The sequence below is a fragment of the Rana temporaria genome, chromosome 3, assembly GCF_905171775.1.
Source record: "Rana temporaria chromosome 3, aRanTem1.1, whole genome shotgun sequence".
NCBI classification, from domain to species: Eukaryota; Metazoa; Chordata; class Amphibia; order Anura; family Ranidae; genus Rana; species Rana temporaria.
Window position 1 is genome coordinate 155,481,858 of NC_053491.1, and position 13,218 is coordinate 155,495,075.

At 44.2% G+C, this 13,218-nt stretch overlaps 1 protein-coding gene across 4 annotated transcripts in view; it reads right to left on the reverse strand.

Annotated features, from left to right (window-relative positions):
- PLXNB2 (plexin B2) overlaps positions 1-13,218 on the reverse strand; it is a 296,169-nt gene that overhangs the window by 147,612 nt on the left and 135,339 nt on the right. For all 4 annotated transcript variants that reach the window (XM_040343685.1, XM_040343687.1, XM_040343688.1 and 1 more), the window contains one exon: positions 524-582. The gene's annotated coding sequence lies outside the window, so the exon portion shown is untranslated. The remainder of the gene's footprint in view (positions 1-523; positions 583-13,218) is intronic.

Sequence of the window (13,218 nt, forward strand, 5' to 3'; positions counted from 1 at the left end):
GCGATTTCGGCCGCAATTTAATGTAAATCGCGGCCCGAAATCGCAAAAAGTAGTACAGGAACTACTTTTTGAAATCGCAGATGCGGCGTCGCACTGATTAGGACAGTGCCATTGCCGACAATTGTCGCCGATTTGAGATGCGATTTGACATGTCAAATCGCATCTCAAATCGTTCCAAATAGTACCCAGTGTGAACCAGGGCTAAAACCTATTAAACAACCGACAAGCCACTGTATTTTATCCTTCATGCAGAAGTTAAACATTGCAATTCTTGTATAGGAATACAATGAAGGGAAACGAGTCAGACTGACATGCAGAATCAAACCAACAAATCATGTCTGTGGGCAACTAATCAAATAGACCACAATTAGTGCATTTCTGTAAGTAATGCATAGACACCACAACCTGCACTCTCCTCCCCATTTCTACAGTAAATTTATATTTTTTGTTTTTCTATTTTAGCACACTATCATCGATTACATATTAAAATGTGCATTTTAAAAACCACACATCGCATACTTACAATTCTTTTTAGTTTAGGCTCAGCCTTCCAAATCTAAATTCATGTGTTATGATTTCAGCCTGCAAAGAAACACATGAGAAAAATAAATTGCTTGCCAATGACATAAAATTACTGCACAGACTTTGAAAGATGTATCAGAAATGACACAAAATAAGAGATGTGTCCAAATAATCTACTAACCTAAGAAACCGTGTGCATGTTTCTGGCAAGAGAAAACTCAGATGATTATATTCCCCTCAGTAAAAGCCCCCAAAACAAAAACTCTTTCAAGCAGCTAAGAGGCAGAGATCTCTGTTCATCCTGATAAAAGGACACAGTACATTACCATTTCCCCTTGTACTGCACTACTTGCACTAAGTAGTACATCTGTGCTTAGCCATTCACTCCAGTCTGAGAAATTACACTTTGCTTTCGGAAAAGTGCATACACAACTACCATTTCCCAAAGTATTCCGAATAGTCTTAGAAAGTTAACCAATCCATTTAAAAAAACTCGTACTGTACAAGTTTCCTTTGAGGCACAGCAATATTACAAGTGATATCACAACGATAGGATTATTCAAACTTTTAATATTAAAGACACTTTGGGCAAAAAAACATCTCTGGGCCAAAGGGAAACAAGAATAGCAAAATGGCATTGCACGCCAAAAATGCTGAACCAGGTCGGACATGTTATATAGAAAGTGGCTTTTACATATGCAGGTTATTTCCCAAGTTTTTTTTTTTAATATACAGTGTCCTCTTCAGAGTCTCCCCACCCAAATCAAACACTCATTTTCTACAGTGGCAACACTTGACTGCCTTTAATACTTTGGACTTGACACAATGCAGCAAATTAGTAATTTGGTAACCTGTTACCTGCATACCCGTGGGTGTTCAAACCTTTTAACCTTCCTGGGTCACATTGGAAAAAAATCTTGGAGCACACATAAAATACTCTAACAATATGGAGAGCTGGTGAGCAGTTCCTCCTGCGGCTCTCAGTGGGTAGGCGCGGCTGCGGGCCCATTCACTATGATAGAAACCTGGCTCAATATAAATCATCACTTGATCATGACTTACTCTCCATACAATCACTCTTCGCACCAATAACCAAAAGATTTATGTGTACACCATCTCACATAAATGAACATGTTAATTTACCAGAAGTTGATGTGTTGAAAGCAGAAAAAATGGGCGAGAGTAAGGATGAGAAACTTTGACGAGGGCCAAACTGTAATGGCAACTCCAAAACTGCAACTCATATGGGATGTTCCCAGTCTGCATGGTCCGGATCTACCAAAAATGGTTCAAGGAAGGAAAACTGGTGAACCAGCGACAAGGTCAAGCCTCACGAATACATACTGGGAGCAAAGGGTGGCCTGTGTAGTTCAATCCAATAGAAAAGCTACTGTAGGTCAAATTGCCAAACATGGTAATGCTGGTTCTGATAGAGGTGTCAAAACACACTACATCGTAGTTTGTTTTGTATGGGGCTGCACCTACAATGGGCACAACATGAGCATTAGAAGTGGAATGTGCTGGTAAAACAAGACCAATCCATGGAGGCCCCACCTCACATCTTACAGGACCTACAGACTAAGGATCAAACTTGTGTAATAAACAGTTGGTAAGTGCACCTAAAAAGTTAGCTATGGGTACCATTTGTAGGCTTTACCCGATAACCTATTCTCACTGGCTAAAGATGAGCAAACAGTCTTAGGCAAGCCCTGCTCCTCCCTCTTCTCTGTCAGCAGTGTATAGACCTTGCTGCTTAACTGAATGACACTTGAGTAAAGACATGTGAGCACCGTTCAGTGCCGGAATATTCTGAGCCGACGCTGTGTAGGGACAACACTCCCGGAGGTAGGTCCATGACAGCCTAGGCTCGGAGGAAGGAGGTTGAATCACACTGGCCATCGGGACATCTAGTTCTGGAAAGAAAATACTGCGGGGGAAGTAAGCAATACTCTATGGAGTATTGCAATAAAGGCACTACAGAGTGTGTCACAGAGCTGAATTGTTTTGGCAGCCCCTATAACAATGTCCCGCCTCCTGTGATAGACGGCACACTGATCCAATTCTGGAAAATTTAAATCAGTGTGACATGTATCAGGCGGGACTTTGATACTGCTGTCACCCGGCCTGGGAAATACAAATCTAGCTCCGTGACACAGTGGGAGATTGCCGCTCTGTGTGATTGGGTCACTGGTGAGGCTGCATTGATCTTTTGTATCATGTCTGCTAGGGTTGTCCCGATACCATTTTTTTAAGACAGAATACAAGCAACAGTGGCACTAATATGCAGCACTGATGAGACGTAGACGGTGTCAATTGTAAAAAAACGACCACGTTTTTAAATATATATATATATATATATATATATATATATATATATATATATATATATATATATATATATATATATATATATATATATATATATATATATATATATATATATATATATATATATATACACATATACATATACACACACACACAGGGAGTGCAGAATTATTAGGCAAATGAGTATTTTGACCACATCATCCTCTTTATGCATGTTGTCTTACTCCAAGCTGTATAGGCTCGAAAGCCTACTACCAATTAAGCATATTAGGTGATGTGCATCTCTGTAATGAGAAGGTGTGTGGTCTAATGACATCAACACCCTATATCAGGTGTGCATAATTATTAGGCAACTTCCTTTCCTTTGGCAAAATGGGTCAAAAGAAGGACTTGACAGGCTCAGAAAAGTCAAAAATAGTGAGATATCTTGCAGAGGGATGCAGCACTCTTAAAATTGCAAAGCTTCTGAAGCGTGATCATCGAACAATCAAGCGTTTCATTCAGGGCTGTGGAGTCGGAGTCGGAGTCGGGGGAAATTTTGGGTACCTGGAGTCGGAGTCGGCAAACAATGCACCGACTCCGACTCCTACTAAATTTAGATTGGAATAAAAAAAAAAAAAAAAGCAAGTTTAAATGTCCCAATTCACAAAAAGTTATAATTAATGACTTCTCTACTGTAAGAATAAAGACCAATGCATGCAGTGCCTCACGTAACCGCAAAACGAACACGTTAAGTGACCGTGAAGAAGCATGCTTTTCATGTGCTTCACTATATGGCACACAACGCACAATTAGGAGCTGCAATACTTATACTTTCCATAGTGTTGTGCTGTTACAGGGAACGCATGTTAGAGAACCAGTAAGTGTCCAAATAAAAAAATTCCAACAGGAGTTTTATAAAGCACTAAAAGAAGTTGAAAAGTATGATCGCTCATCAAATCTTACTGTTGAAGAAGCCATCCTTGTTTATCCAGAGATCGTTAGTGATGTGGCCAGAATAGTTACTGCAATGCCACCCACCCAAGTCAGTGTCGAAAGATTATTTTCAGCCCTAAAAATAATAAAGTCTGACTTAAGAGCCTCTATGAAAGAGGATCTGGCAGAGGCAATTCTCTTCCTTAGAACTCTACATTGAATTGATTTGCATTTGCTAAGCCTAGAACTACATTTCAAGATTAATAGAAACCATCTCTAGGTTTTCAGATTTTGTTTTTGGTTCATTATAGATAAGCTTTGTTTTTGTTCTAAAACAACCAAATAATGTGGTTTGTATTTTTGAACTGGTAAAGATCCTGTTCCTGATGTTTATGCCTGCTGCTACTATCCAGCCACTTGATTGTTTTCATTGTGTTTGTCTTTTGCTTAAACTGTGCAATACAGTAGACTGTTGGCTTCCCAGCCAGTAGTCCTGTGGTAGGTTGCGTTTCTTTCACTCAAGGAATGTATAAAATACATTCGCATATTAATACAGAGGAGTCGGAGTCGGGGAGTCGGAGTCGGAAGTACATAAAACTGAGGAGTCGGAACATTTATCTACCGACTCCACAGCCCTGGTTTCATTCAAAATAGTCAACAGGGTCGCAAGAAGCGTGTGGAAAAACCAAGGCGCAAAATAACTGCCCATGAACTGAGAAAAGTCAAGCGTGCAGCTGCCAAGATGCCACTTGCCACCAGTTTGGCCATATTTCAGAGCTGCAACATCACTGGAGTGCCCAAAAGCACAAGGTGTGCAATACTCAGAGACATGGCCAAGGTAAGAAAGGCTGAAAGACGACCACCACTGAACAAGACACACAAGCTGAAACGTCAAGACTGGGCCAAGAAATATCTGAAGACTGATTTTTCTAAGGTTTTATGGACTGATGAAATGAGAGTGAGTCTTGATGGGCCAGATGGATGGGCCCGTGGCTGGATTGGTAAAGGGCAGAGAGCTCCAGTCCGACTCAGACGCCAGCAAGGTGGAGGTGGAGTACTGGTTTGGGCTGGTATCATCAAAGATGAGCTTGTGGGGCCTTTTCGGGTTGAGGAAGGAGTCAAGCTCAACTCCCAGTCCTACTGCCAGTTTCTGGAAGACACCTTCTTCAAGCAGTGGTACAGGAAGAAGTCTGCATCCTTCAAGAAAAACATGATTTTCATGCAGGACAATGCTCCAGCACACGCGTCCAAGTACTCCACAGCGTGGCTGGCAAGAAAGGGTATAAAAGAAGAAAAACTAATGACATGGCCTCCTTGTTCACCTGATCTGAACCCCATTGAGAACCTGTGGTCCATCATCAAATGTGAGATTTACAAGGAGGGAAAAAAGGGATTTTTAATACAGCTTACCTGTAAAATCCTTTTCTTGGAGTACATCACGGGACACAGAGCAGCATATTCATTACTATGTGGGTTATATGGAGTACCTTCAGGTGTTGACACTGGCAATCTCAAACAGGAAATGCCCCTCCCTATATAACCCCCTCCCATAGGAGGAGTACCTCAGTTTTGTAGCAAGCAGTATGCCTCCCAAAATGGTCCCCAAAAAGAGGGGTGGGAGCTCTGTGTCCCGTGATGTACTCCAAGAAAAGGATTTTACAGGTAAGCTGTATTAAAAAATCCCTTTTTCTTTATCGTACATCACGGGACACAGAGCAGCATATTCATTACTATGTGGGATGTCCCAAAGCAATGCTCACAATGAGGGGAGGGAGAACATCTCCAAGACAAAAGGATTTAATTTAGAGAAATACTCAAATCATAATAAATCCAACTTAGTTGAGAAAAATAATCTTAAATTTTAAATTTAACTCAAAAAAGAGGAGCCCCCGGAATCCGAGGGTCTCAAACTGCAGCCTGCAGCACTGCCTGCCCAAAGGCTGTATCAGTATTCCTTCTTACGTCCAACTGGTAGAATTTTGTAAACGTGTGGACAGAAGACCAGGTTGCCGCCTTGCAAACTTGAGCCATAGAGATCTGGTGATGTGCTGCCCAGGAGGCGCCCATGGCCCTAGTAGAATGAGCCTTTAATGATACTGGAGGAGGCAACCCTTTCAAGCCGTAGGCCTGAGTGATTAATTGCTTAATCCACCTAGAAATGGTGGACTTTGCAGCTGCCTGCCCCTTCTTGGGCCCATCCGGTAATATGAACAGCACATCTGTTTTCCGGATCTTCTTTGTAGCTTTAAGATAGGCCTTCATGGCCCTGACGATATCCAAGGTATGCAGCAACCCTTCCTTTCTGGAAGTAGGTTTAGGGAAGAAGGATGGTAATACCAAATCCTGGTTCAAATGAAAACTGGATATAACCTTCGGTAGGAAGGAAGGATGAGGGCGGAGAACGACCCTGTCCTTGTGAAAAATAAGATATGGTTCCTTACAGGATAAGGCCGCCAGTTCCGATACTCTTCTTGCGGAAACTATGGCGACCAAAAATACTAACTTCCTTGTCAGTAAAACCAAAGGAATTTCAGCCAACGGCTCAAACGGTTGTTTCTGTAAACTTGACAGAACAAGGTTTAAATCCCACGGGCAAAGCGGGGATTTAACTGGAGGTTTAATACGTAAGACCCCTTGAAGGAAGGTCTTAACCAGCGAGTGGGTGGCCAGCGGCCGCTGAAACCACACTGACAGAGCAGAAATCTGTCCTTTGATTGTGCTTAATGCCAATCCTTTATCCACTCCTAGCTGGAGAAAACGTAAAACTCTATCAATGGTGAATTTGCGAGAAAGCCATCGCTTGGACTCACACCAGCCTACATAGGCCTTCCAGACCCTGTAATAAATCACCCTAGAGACCGGTTTCCTGGCTCTGATTAGGGTAGAGATTACTTTCTGAGACAGACCTCTACCCCTGAGAATCAGGGATTCAGCTTCCAGGCCGTCAAATTTAGATGCCGTAAGGCAGGGTGGAGGATCGGACCTTGCGATAGCAGGTCTGGCCGTAGAGGAAGAGTCCAAGGGTCTCCCACTACCATCCTTAAGATTAGTGAGTACCATGCCCTTCTGGGCCATGCTGGAGCTACCAGGATGACTGGTATGTGCTCCACCCGGATCCTGCGCAGCAGGCGGGGTAGTAACTGGAGCGGGGGAAACGCATAAAGAAGTTTGAACTGATGCCAAGGGCAAACCAGAGCATCGGTTCCGCAGGCCATCGGATCCCTTGAGCGGGACATGAACCTGTCTAGCTTCTTGTTGAGTCTCGATGCCATGATATCCACGTCCGGCACTCCCCATTTTTGGCAGAGTGCTTGAAAGGTTTGTGGATGCAGAGACCATTCCCCCGGTAATAGAGTCTGGCGGCTTAAGAAGTCCGCCTGAAAGTTGTCCACTCCGGGAATGAATATTGCCGATATGCAGGGCACATGAGCCTCTGCCCCTAGGAGAATCAAGCTCACTTCTCTCTGAGCGGCCTGACTCCTGGTTCCCCCTTGGTGATTTATGTATGCCACTGCCGTGGCATTGTCTGATTGAACTCTCACCGGGAACCCCTGCAATTTCGACGTCCAAGCCCTGAGGGCTAGTCGAACCGCTCTGAGCTCCAAGATGTTGATGGGTAAAAGCTTCTCTGGCCTTGCCCAAATACCTTGGCGAGTGGAACCATCCACAATCGCTCCCCAGCCCGTCAGGCTGGCGTCTGTGGTCACTATCTTCCAAGCCACTGGGTTGAAAGACTTTCCCTTCAGTAGATTCTGAGGGTCTAACCACCAACACAGACTTTGCCGGACTCTTGATGAGAGTGGCAACGGGATATCCAAGGCCTGTGGCCTTCTGCTCCATGCTGACAGGATGGCTGCCTGCAGGATGCGAGTGTGGCTCTGGGCGTATGGCACCGCCTCGAATGTAGCCCCCATCTTGCCTAGTAGTCTCATACATAGGCGAATAGTCGGTTCCTTCTTGCTTAGAACCAGTAGGATTAATTCCTTGATGGCTTTGACCTTCCTCAGAGGTAGGAACACCCTTTGTTGTTCTGTGTCTAATCTCATGCCGAGATATTCCAACTGCCTTGTGGGCTGGAATGCTGACCTTTCTCGATTTAGGACCCAGCCGAACCTCTCGAGGTATTGGACCGTGAGGGCCACTGCTCGCTCCAAGCCGGGAGACGAGTGGTCTATGACTAGGAGGTCGTCCAGGTATGCTAGGATCGTGACCCCTTGGATCCTTAGCTTGGCTAGGATTGGAGCTAGAACCTTCGTGAACACCCGGGGGGCCGTAGCCTCCATTAGGTTGGAGTAGAAACCCAGCCCCTGTTCCAGGACTGGTACCTCTACTATTACTCCCTGGGAAAGTAGATGATCTAGAGCCGATCTTAATGCGGCTCCTTTCTCCAGATCGTTTGGAATCCTCGACTCCTGGAAATGAGGAGGAGGAAACCTTAGGAACTCTAGCTTGTAGCCTGTGGCCACGGAAGACCGTACCCACTCGTCGGGAATGCTGGCTTCCCAAATCTCCGAAAAGAGTCGCAGCCTTCCCCCCACCTTCGTGGGTGGGGGCGCCCCTTCATGAGGTAGATTTGGGGGCTGGTTTTGCTGGCTTGCGAAACCACTGCCTCTTGCCTCTAACAGCCTGTCCTTCTGATCTGCTGTTGAAGCCGAAGTTTGCTCTTGCAGGAGGCCGTCGATACTGCTTGGCATTAGAGGGCCCCTGCCCAGGGGAGGACTGTCGTTTAAACGCAGGCCCCTGAACCTTCTTCTTAGTTGGCAAGAGTGTACTCTTGCCGCTTGAAATGGTCTGAATGTATTTATCTAGGTCCTCTCCGAAGAGCCGTCCTCCATGGAAGGGGAACCCTACCAGGAGCTTCTTGCATGGGGGCTCAGCCTCCCAGCTTTTCAACCATAAGAGTCTTCTCATATGGATAAGGGATAACGATAAACGTGACGCTTGCTGGATGGAATCCTTGATTGCGTCTACCGTAAAACATATGGCCTTAGGGACATCCGAAAATTCTTCTGCCTGCTCGGCAGGAATAAGTTCAAGCATTTGCTTAAATTGATCTGATAAAGCTTGAGCGACTCCAATCGCAGCCACGGCTGGCTGTACTACTGCCCCTGCAGAAGTGAAGGAGTTCTTAAGTAGTGCTTCCAAGCGCTTATCAACTGGATCTTTGAAAACCTGTACGTTCTCTACAGGGCATGTTAACGATTTGTTAACACATGAGATGGCTGCGTCTACTGCAGGAGAAGCCCATCTCTTGGAAAACTTTTCTTCCATAGGATATAAGACAGAAAATTTCTTAGGTGGTAAGAACACCTTGTCTGGTTTGTTCCACTCTTGGAACAAGACTCCCTCCAATAGAGGATGGATCGGAAACACAGCACTGCTTTGAGGCGCCCTCAGTGAGCCCAAAGCTGAAATCGTCGATACCTGGAGATCTGGTACAGGCAGGTTGAATGCCTTATGGACCAAGTCCGTCAAGCCTTGAATCCACCAGCTCTCCCTCAGGGAGACTGCCCCAGACTCCTCTGTATCCAGGTCTTCGATCCCTGAACCTACTTGGTCTTTGTCCAAGAGGTCGTCCAATTCCCCAGAGGAAAGGACCTCCTCTTCCGAGGGTCCGCGCACGGGTGACGGAGATCTATTCCGCTTACTACCCCGCATAGCTGCGGCTATCATTTCTCCCATGCTTCTCCGCATCTCATTTAAAGAGGTGAGCAACACCTCCTCCGTGACCATCTTAGGGTTGGGTTGACTCGCGTCAGCTCCAGCCCCAGATCCCGATGGCCCAAAGGCTCCCTGTGGGGAAAGCAGCGGCATAGCTCTGTCCGAGACCTCAGACTCTGTGGGGGAATCCCCACCTTTTGTACCCTCTGGCTTGTTCTTTGATGCCATGGTACAATACCGAGGCACACCTGCTACTTATTGGTACCTGGGACTTATAAATAGTTAAATGCCCAAACACCTGTTTGGGGAATAAAAAATGTTTCCTCTACCCCAGATGACACTTTTTTTTTTTTTTTCAATCTAGGCAAGAAAAAACATTCTATCCCCCTGAGTAGTATTGCCAAAGAAAAGACTATGAGATGGAAAAGAAAAAACAGCCTATTCCTAGGCTAAACCACAATCTTCTGAAGACTGTAGTATTCTTTCTGGCCACTGTGTGTCCTCAGCGCCCCGTGCTTCACTCCAGTCCTTCCTCCCTCAAGCCAAAGTATTGAATGAGCTGTGGCACTAAGGAAGGGCCGCCCCTTCCTTAAACCACTGACCCGCCCTTCCCCCCCAGCTAAAACGGCGCCAAATGCGCCTATAACACGTGCACGCGCACCGCGCGCGCGCCCGCCGACGGGGGGGGGGTTGGGAGGAAGGGCCTCTCTGTTCCTGCAGCCGCAGGCCTGGAACACACGAGGAGGTCAGCGTTTTTTGCCTGCCTTGCAGGCATGAGGAAGAGGACTGGATAGAGCATCGCCTGGAGGCTTGCAGGTAAGCATAGCTCTCTGAACACACATACATTTGTACACAAAAGGCCCCACTCACAGCTTTTCCAACACTACCAGGGAGGTCACTTTTTATGGGGAATGATAACATATAGAGCCATCCTATCTTCATGATATGTGACTGGTTTGCCAGATGCAATGCATAACCTTAGGCATGTCCCCTGTGACCTCCCAGAAAAAACTTGCTAAGAGCCAAGTTCCGCAAGTTTTTCCCCTTACTTACCTGCTCCATGCCGCAGGACTTTGCCAAGCAAGAGGCCCAATCTTCCCCCATCTCCGTGGGGATGTCTAGACCTTCAGGCCCTGGGAACCTTCTTCTTCCATGAAGGATCCACTGTCCTGGACCCATACAGCACCCTGGCAAACAGAAAACATTAGGCGCCCAAAGGTTTTCTAAGTTCTGGGCCCAGGGTCCAGCTCTCTTAAAAAGAAAGCATTATGGGCTATACCCCAAGGGTTTGGGGTCCGGTTACTGACCACTTTAGCGCTCAGGCTTTTTTGGACAGAACCGGTAGCTCACCTAATCCCAAGGATGCGGAGGCAAGCTAAACCATGACTAACACCTAAGACACTGGCGTAAAAACTGAGGTACTCCTCCTATGGGAGGGGGTTATATAGGGAGGGGCATTTCCTGTTTGAGATTGCCAGTGTCAACACCTGAAGGTACTCCATATAACCCACATAGTAATGAATATGCTGCTCTGTGTCCCGTGATGTACGATAAAGAAACAGTACACCTCTCTGAACAGTGTCTGGGAGGCTGTGGTTGCTGCTGCAGGCAATGTTGATGGTGAACAGATCAAAACACTGACAGAATCCATGGATGGCAGGCTTTTGAGTGTCCTTGCAAAGAAAGGTGGCTATATTGGTCACTGATTTGTTTTTGTTTTGTTTTTGAATGTCAGAAATGTATATTTGTGAATGTTGAGATGTTATATTGGTTTCACTGGTAAAAATAAATAATTGAAATGGGTATATATTTTTTTTTTGTTAAGTTGCCTAATAATTATGCACAGTAATAGTCACCTGCACACACAGATATCCCCCTAAAATAGCTAAAACTAAAAACTACTTCCAAAAATATTCAGCTTTGATATTAATGAGTTTTTTGGGTTCATTGAGAACATGGTTGTTGTTCAATAATAAAATTAATCCTCAAAAATACAACTTGCCTAATAATTCTGCACTCCCTGTATACACACACACACACACACACACACACACACACACACACACACACACACACACACACACACACACACACACACATATATATATATATATATATATATATATATATATACTGGGGAATCTGTGTCCTCAATCCCTTTTCATGTCTCAAAAGGGGAGATGTCAGGGGTCTGACATCTCACCAAAGCCCCCCAACAGGGTTGAATAAAAAATAATTAAAGAAACATTGTAATAAAAAAAAAAAAAACTGACTGTCCATTCAGAAAAATAGACACACACACAGGGGAATGGAGGAGGACAGTGTGGACCTGAGGAGCACAGAGGAGGAACAGAGGACACAGAGGGAAGTCGGAGAAGGATACAGGGGACACTCAGGGATGATTGATGATTATAACTTCCCCCGACACTGCACCTATCTCCCTGTGTGGCTTTAAATAAAGCAGCTGAAAGCTGCGAAGAGGAGAAGCGACTGTCAGTTGCTTTAATGAAAGCCACACAGGGAGATCTGTGATTATAACGTCCCCTACTGCCGCACTGATCACCCCTGACTGTCCAGGTATTGGATTAGGCACCGGGAGCATTTGCAGGATTACAAGTACTCCTGCAAATGCTCCGTATCGGCACCGATACTAGTATCGGGACAACCCTAATGTCTGCTGTCTCTGACCATCTCCTGTATCATATCTACTAGAGGTGCACCGAATGGAAATTTTTCCAATACTATTAGCAATGTGTTTAAGTAAGAGATTGCAAACATGATACAAGAAATAGTGCCAATAAAGGCCAACAATAGATTTATATTAATGTAAACTGATGATATCAATTAAAAAGTTGAACACTATATAATATATATATATAAATTTTGCAAAACTGTAATTTTCAGCTATCGACTAAAGGCATCCTGCATTTTCCATACTAAAATTTCCATTCTGGGCACGTCTAGTTAAAACGCACATAAAAACCGATGAAAATGCACATCCACTTTATCTGCATTTTACTGCAAGTCAGTGTAAATTTAGCCTTATTTTTTATTTAGCAGGTGTTCATCTTTAATATATCATCAAATTTGGTAACCGAGTTGGTGAAAATATTTAATTTAATCGATTGTGAACTTCTTGCTTTTTTCTCAAGAGGTAATTTCTTATTGCAGATTCCATGCTCTACCTTGAAAATCAATGTAAAAGCAGTAGGCGATATTACAAATCAAAGCTGTTAAATATATGTAGATTACCCTGGTGAAAGAGTTTAGGAGCTATTTTTATACATGCTGTAATCCGCTTCTGACAAGAAATTTGTAGTACTAGAAGCAGTACACACTGACATGTGAAACTACATGACAAGAGTTATGACAAGAGCTGAAGAGCTATAGTTTTTTTTCTGTTGTTACCAATATTGTGAGAACATTGCTAAACCTTTTTTGCAAACTCTACACATGAAAGCATGATGAACAGACACTGAATGGAGCTCAATACGGTTTCCAAGTCAATAAAACCAAAAAAGCTTTGGTCTCAAACCACAAAGATCATATCTACGGTACAAAGCAAAATTCTGTAACCAATGTGTACTAAATATAGAAAATACATAGTAACACAAAAATCTTATGATCTCCCCATTCATATTTACAAGCTCAAAGCCGCATTCATATATTTTCCATCGATACAGGTTTTTAATAAAAACAGAGCAGGTAAAGTCTCTTTTTTATTACATAGAAGGGGACAATTCCAAAAAGATTTTATAGGCACACATGCACGATGACATATAAGCATACAAA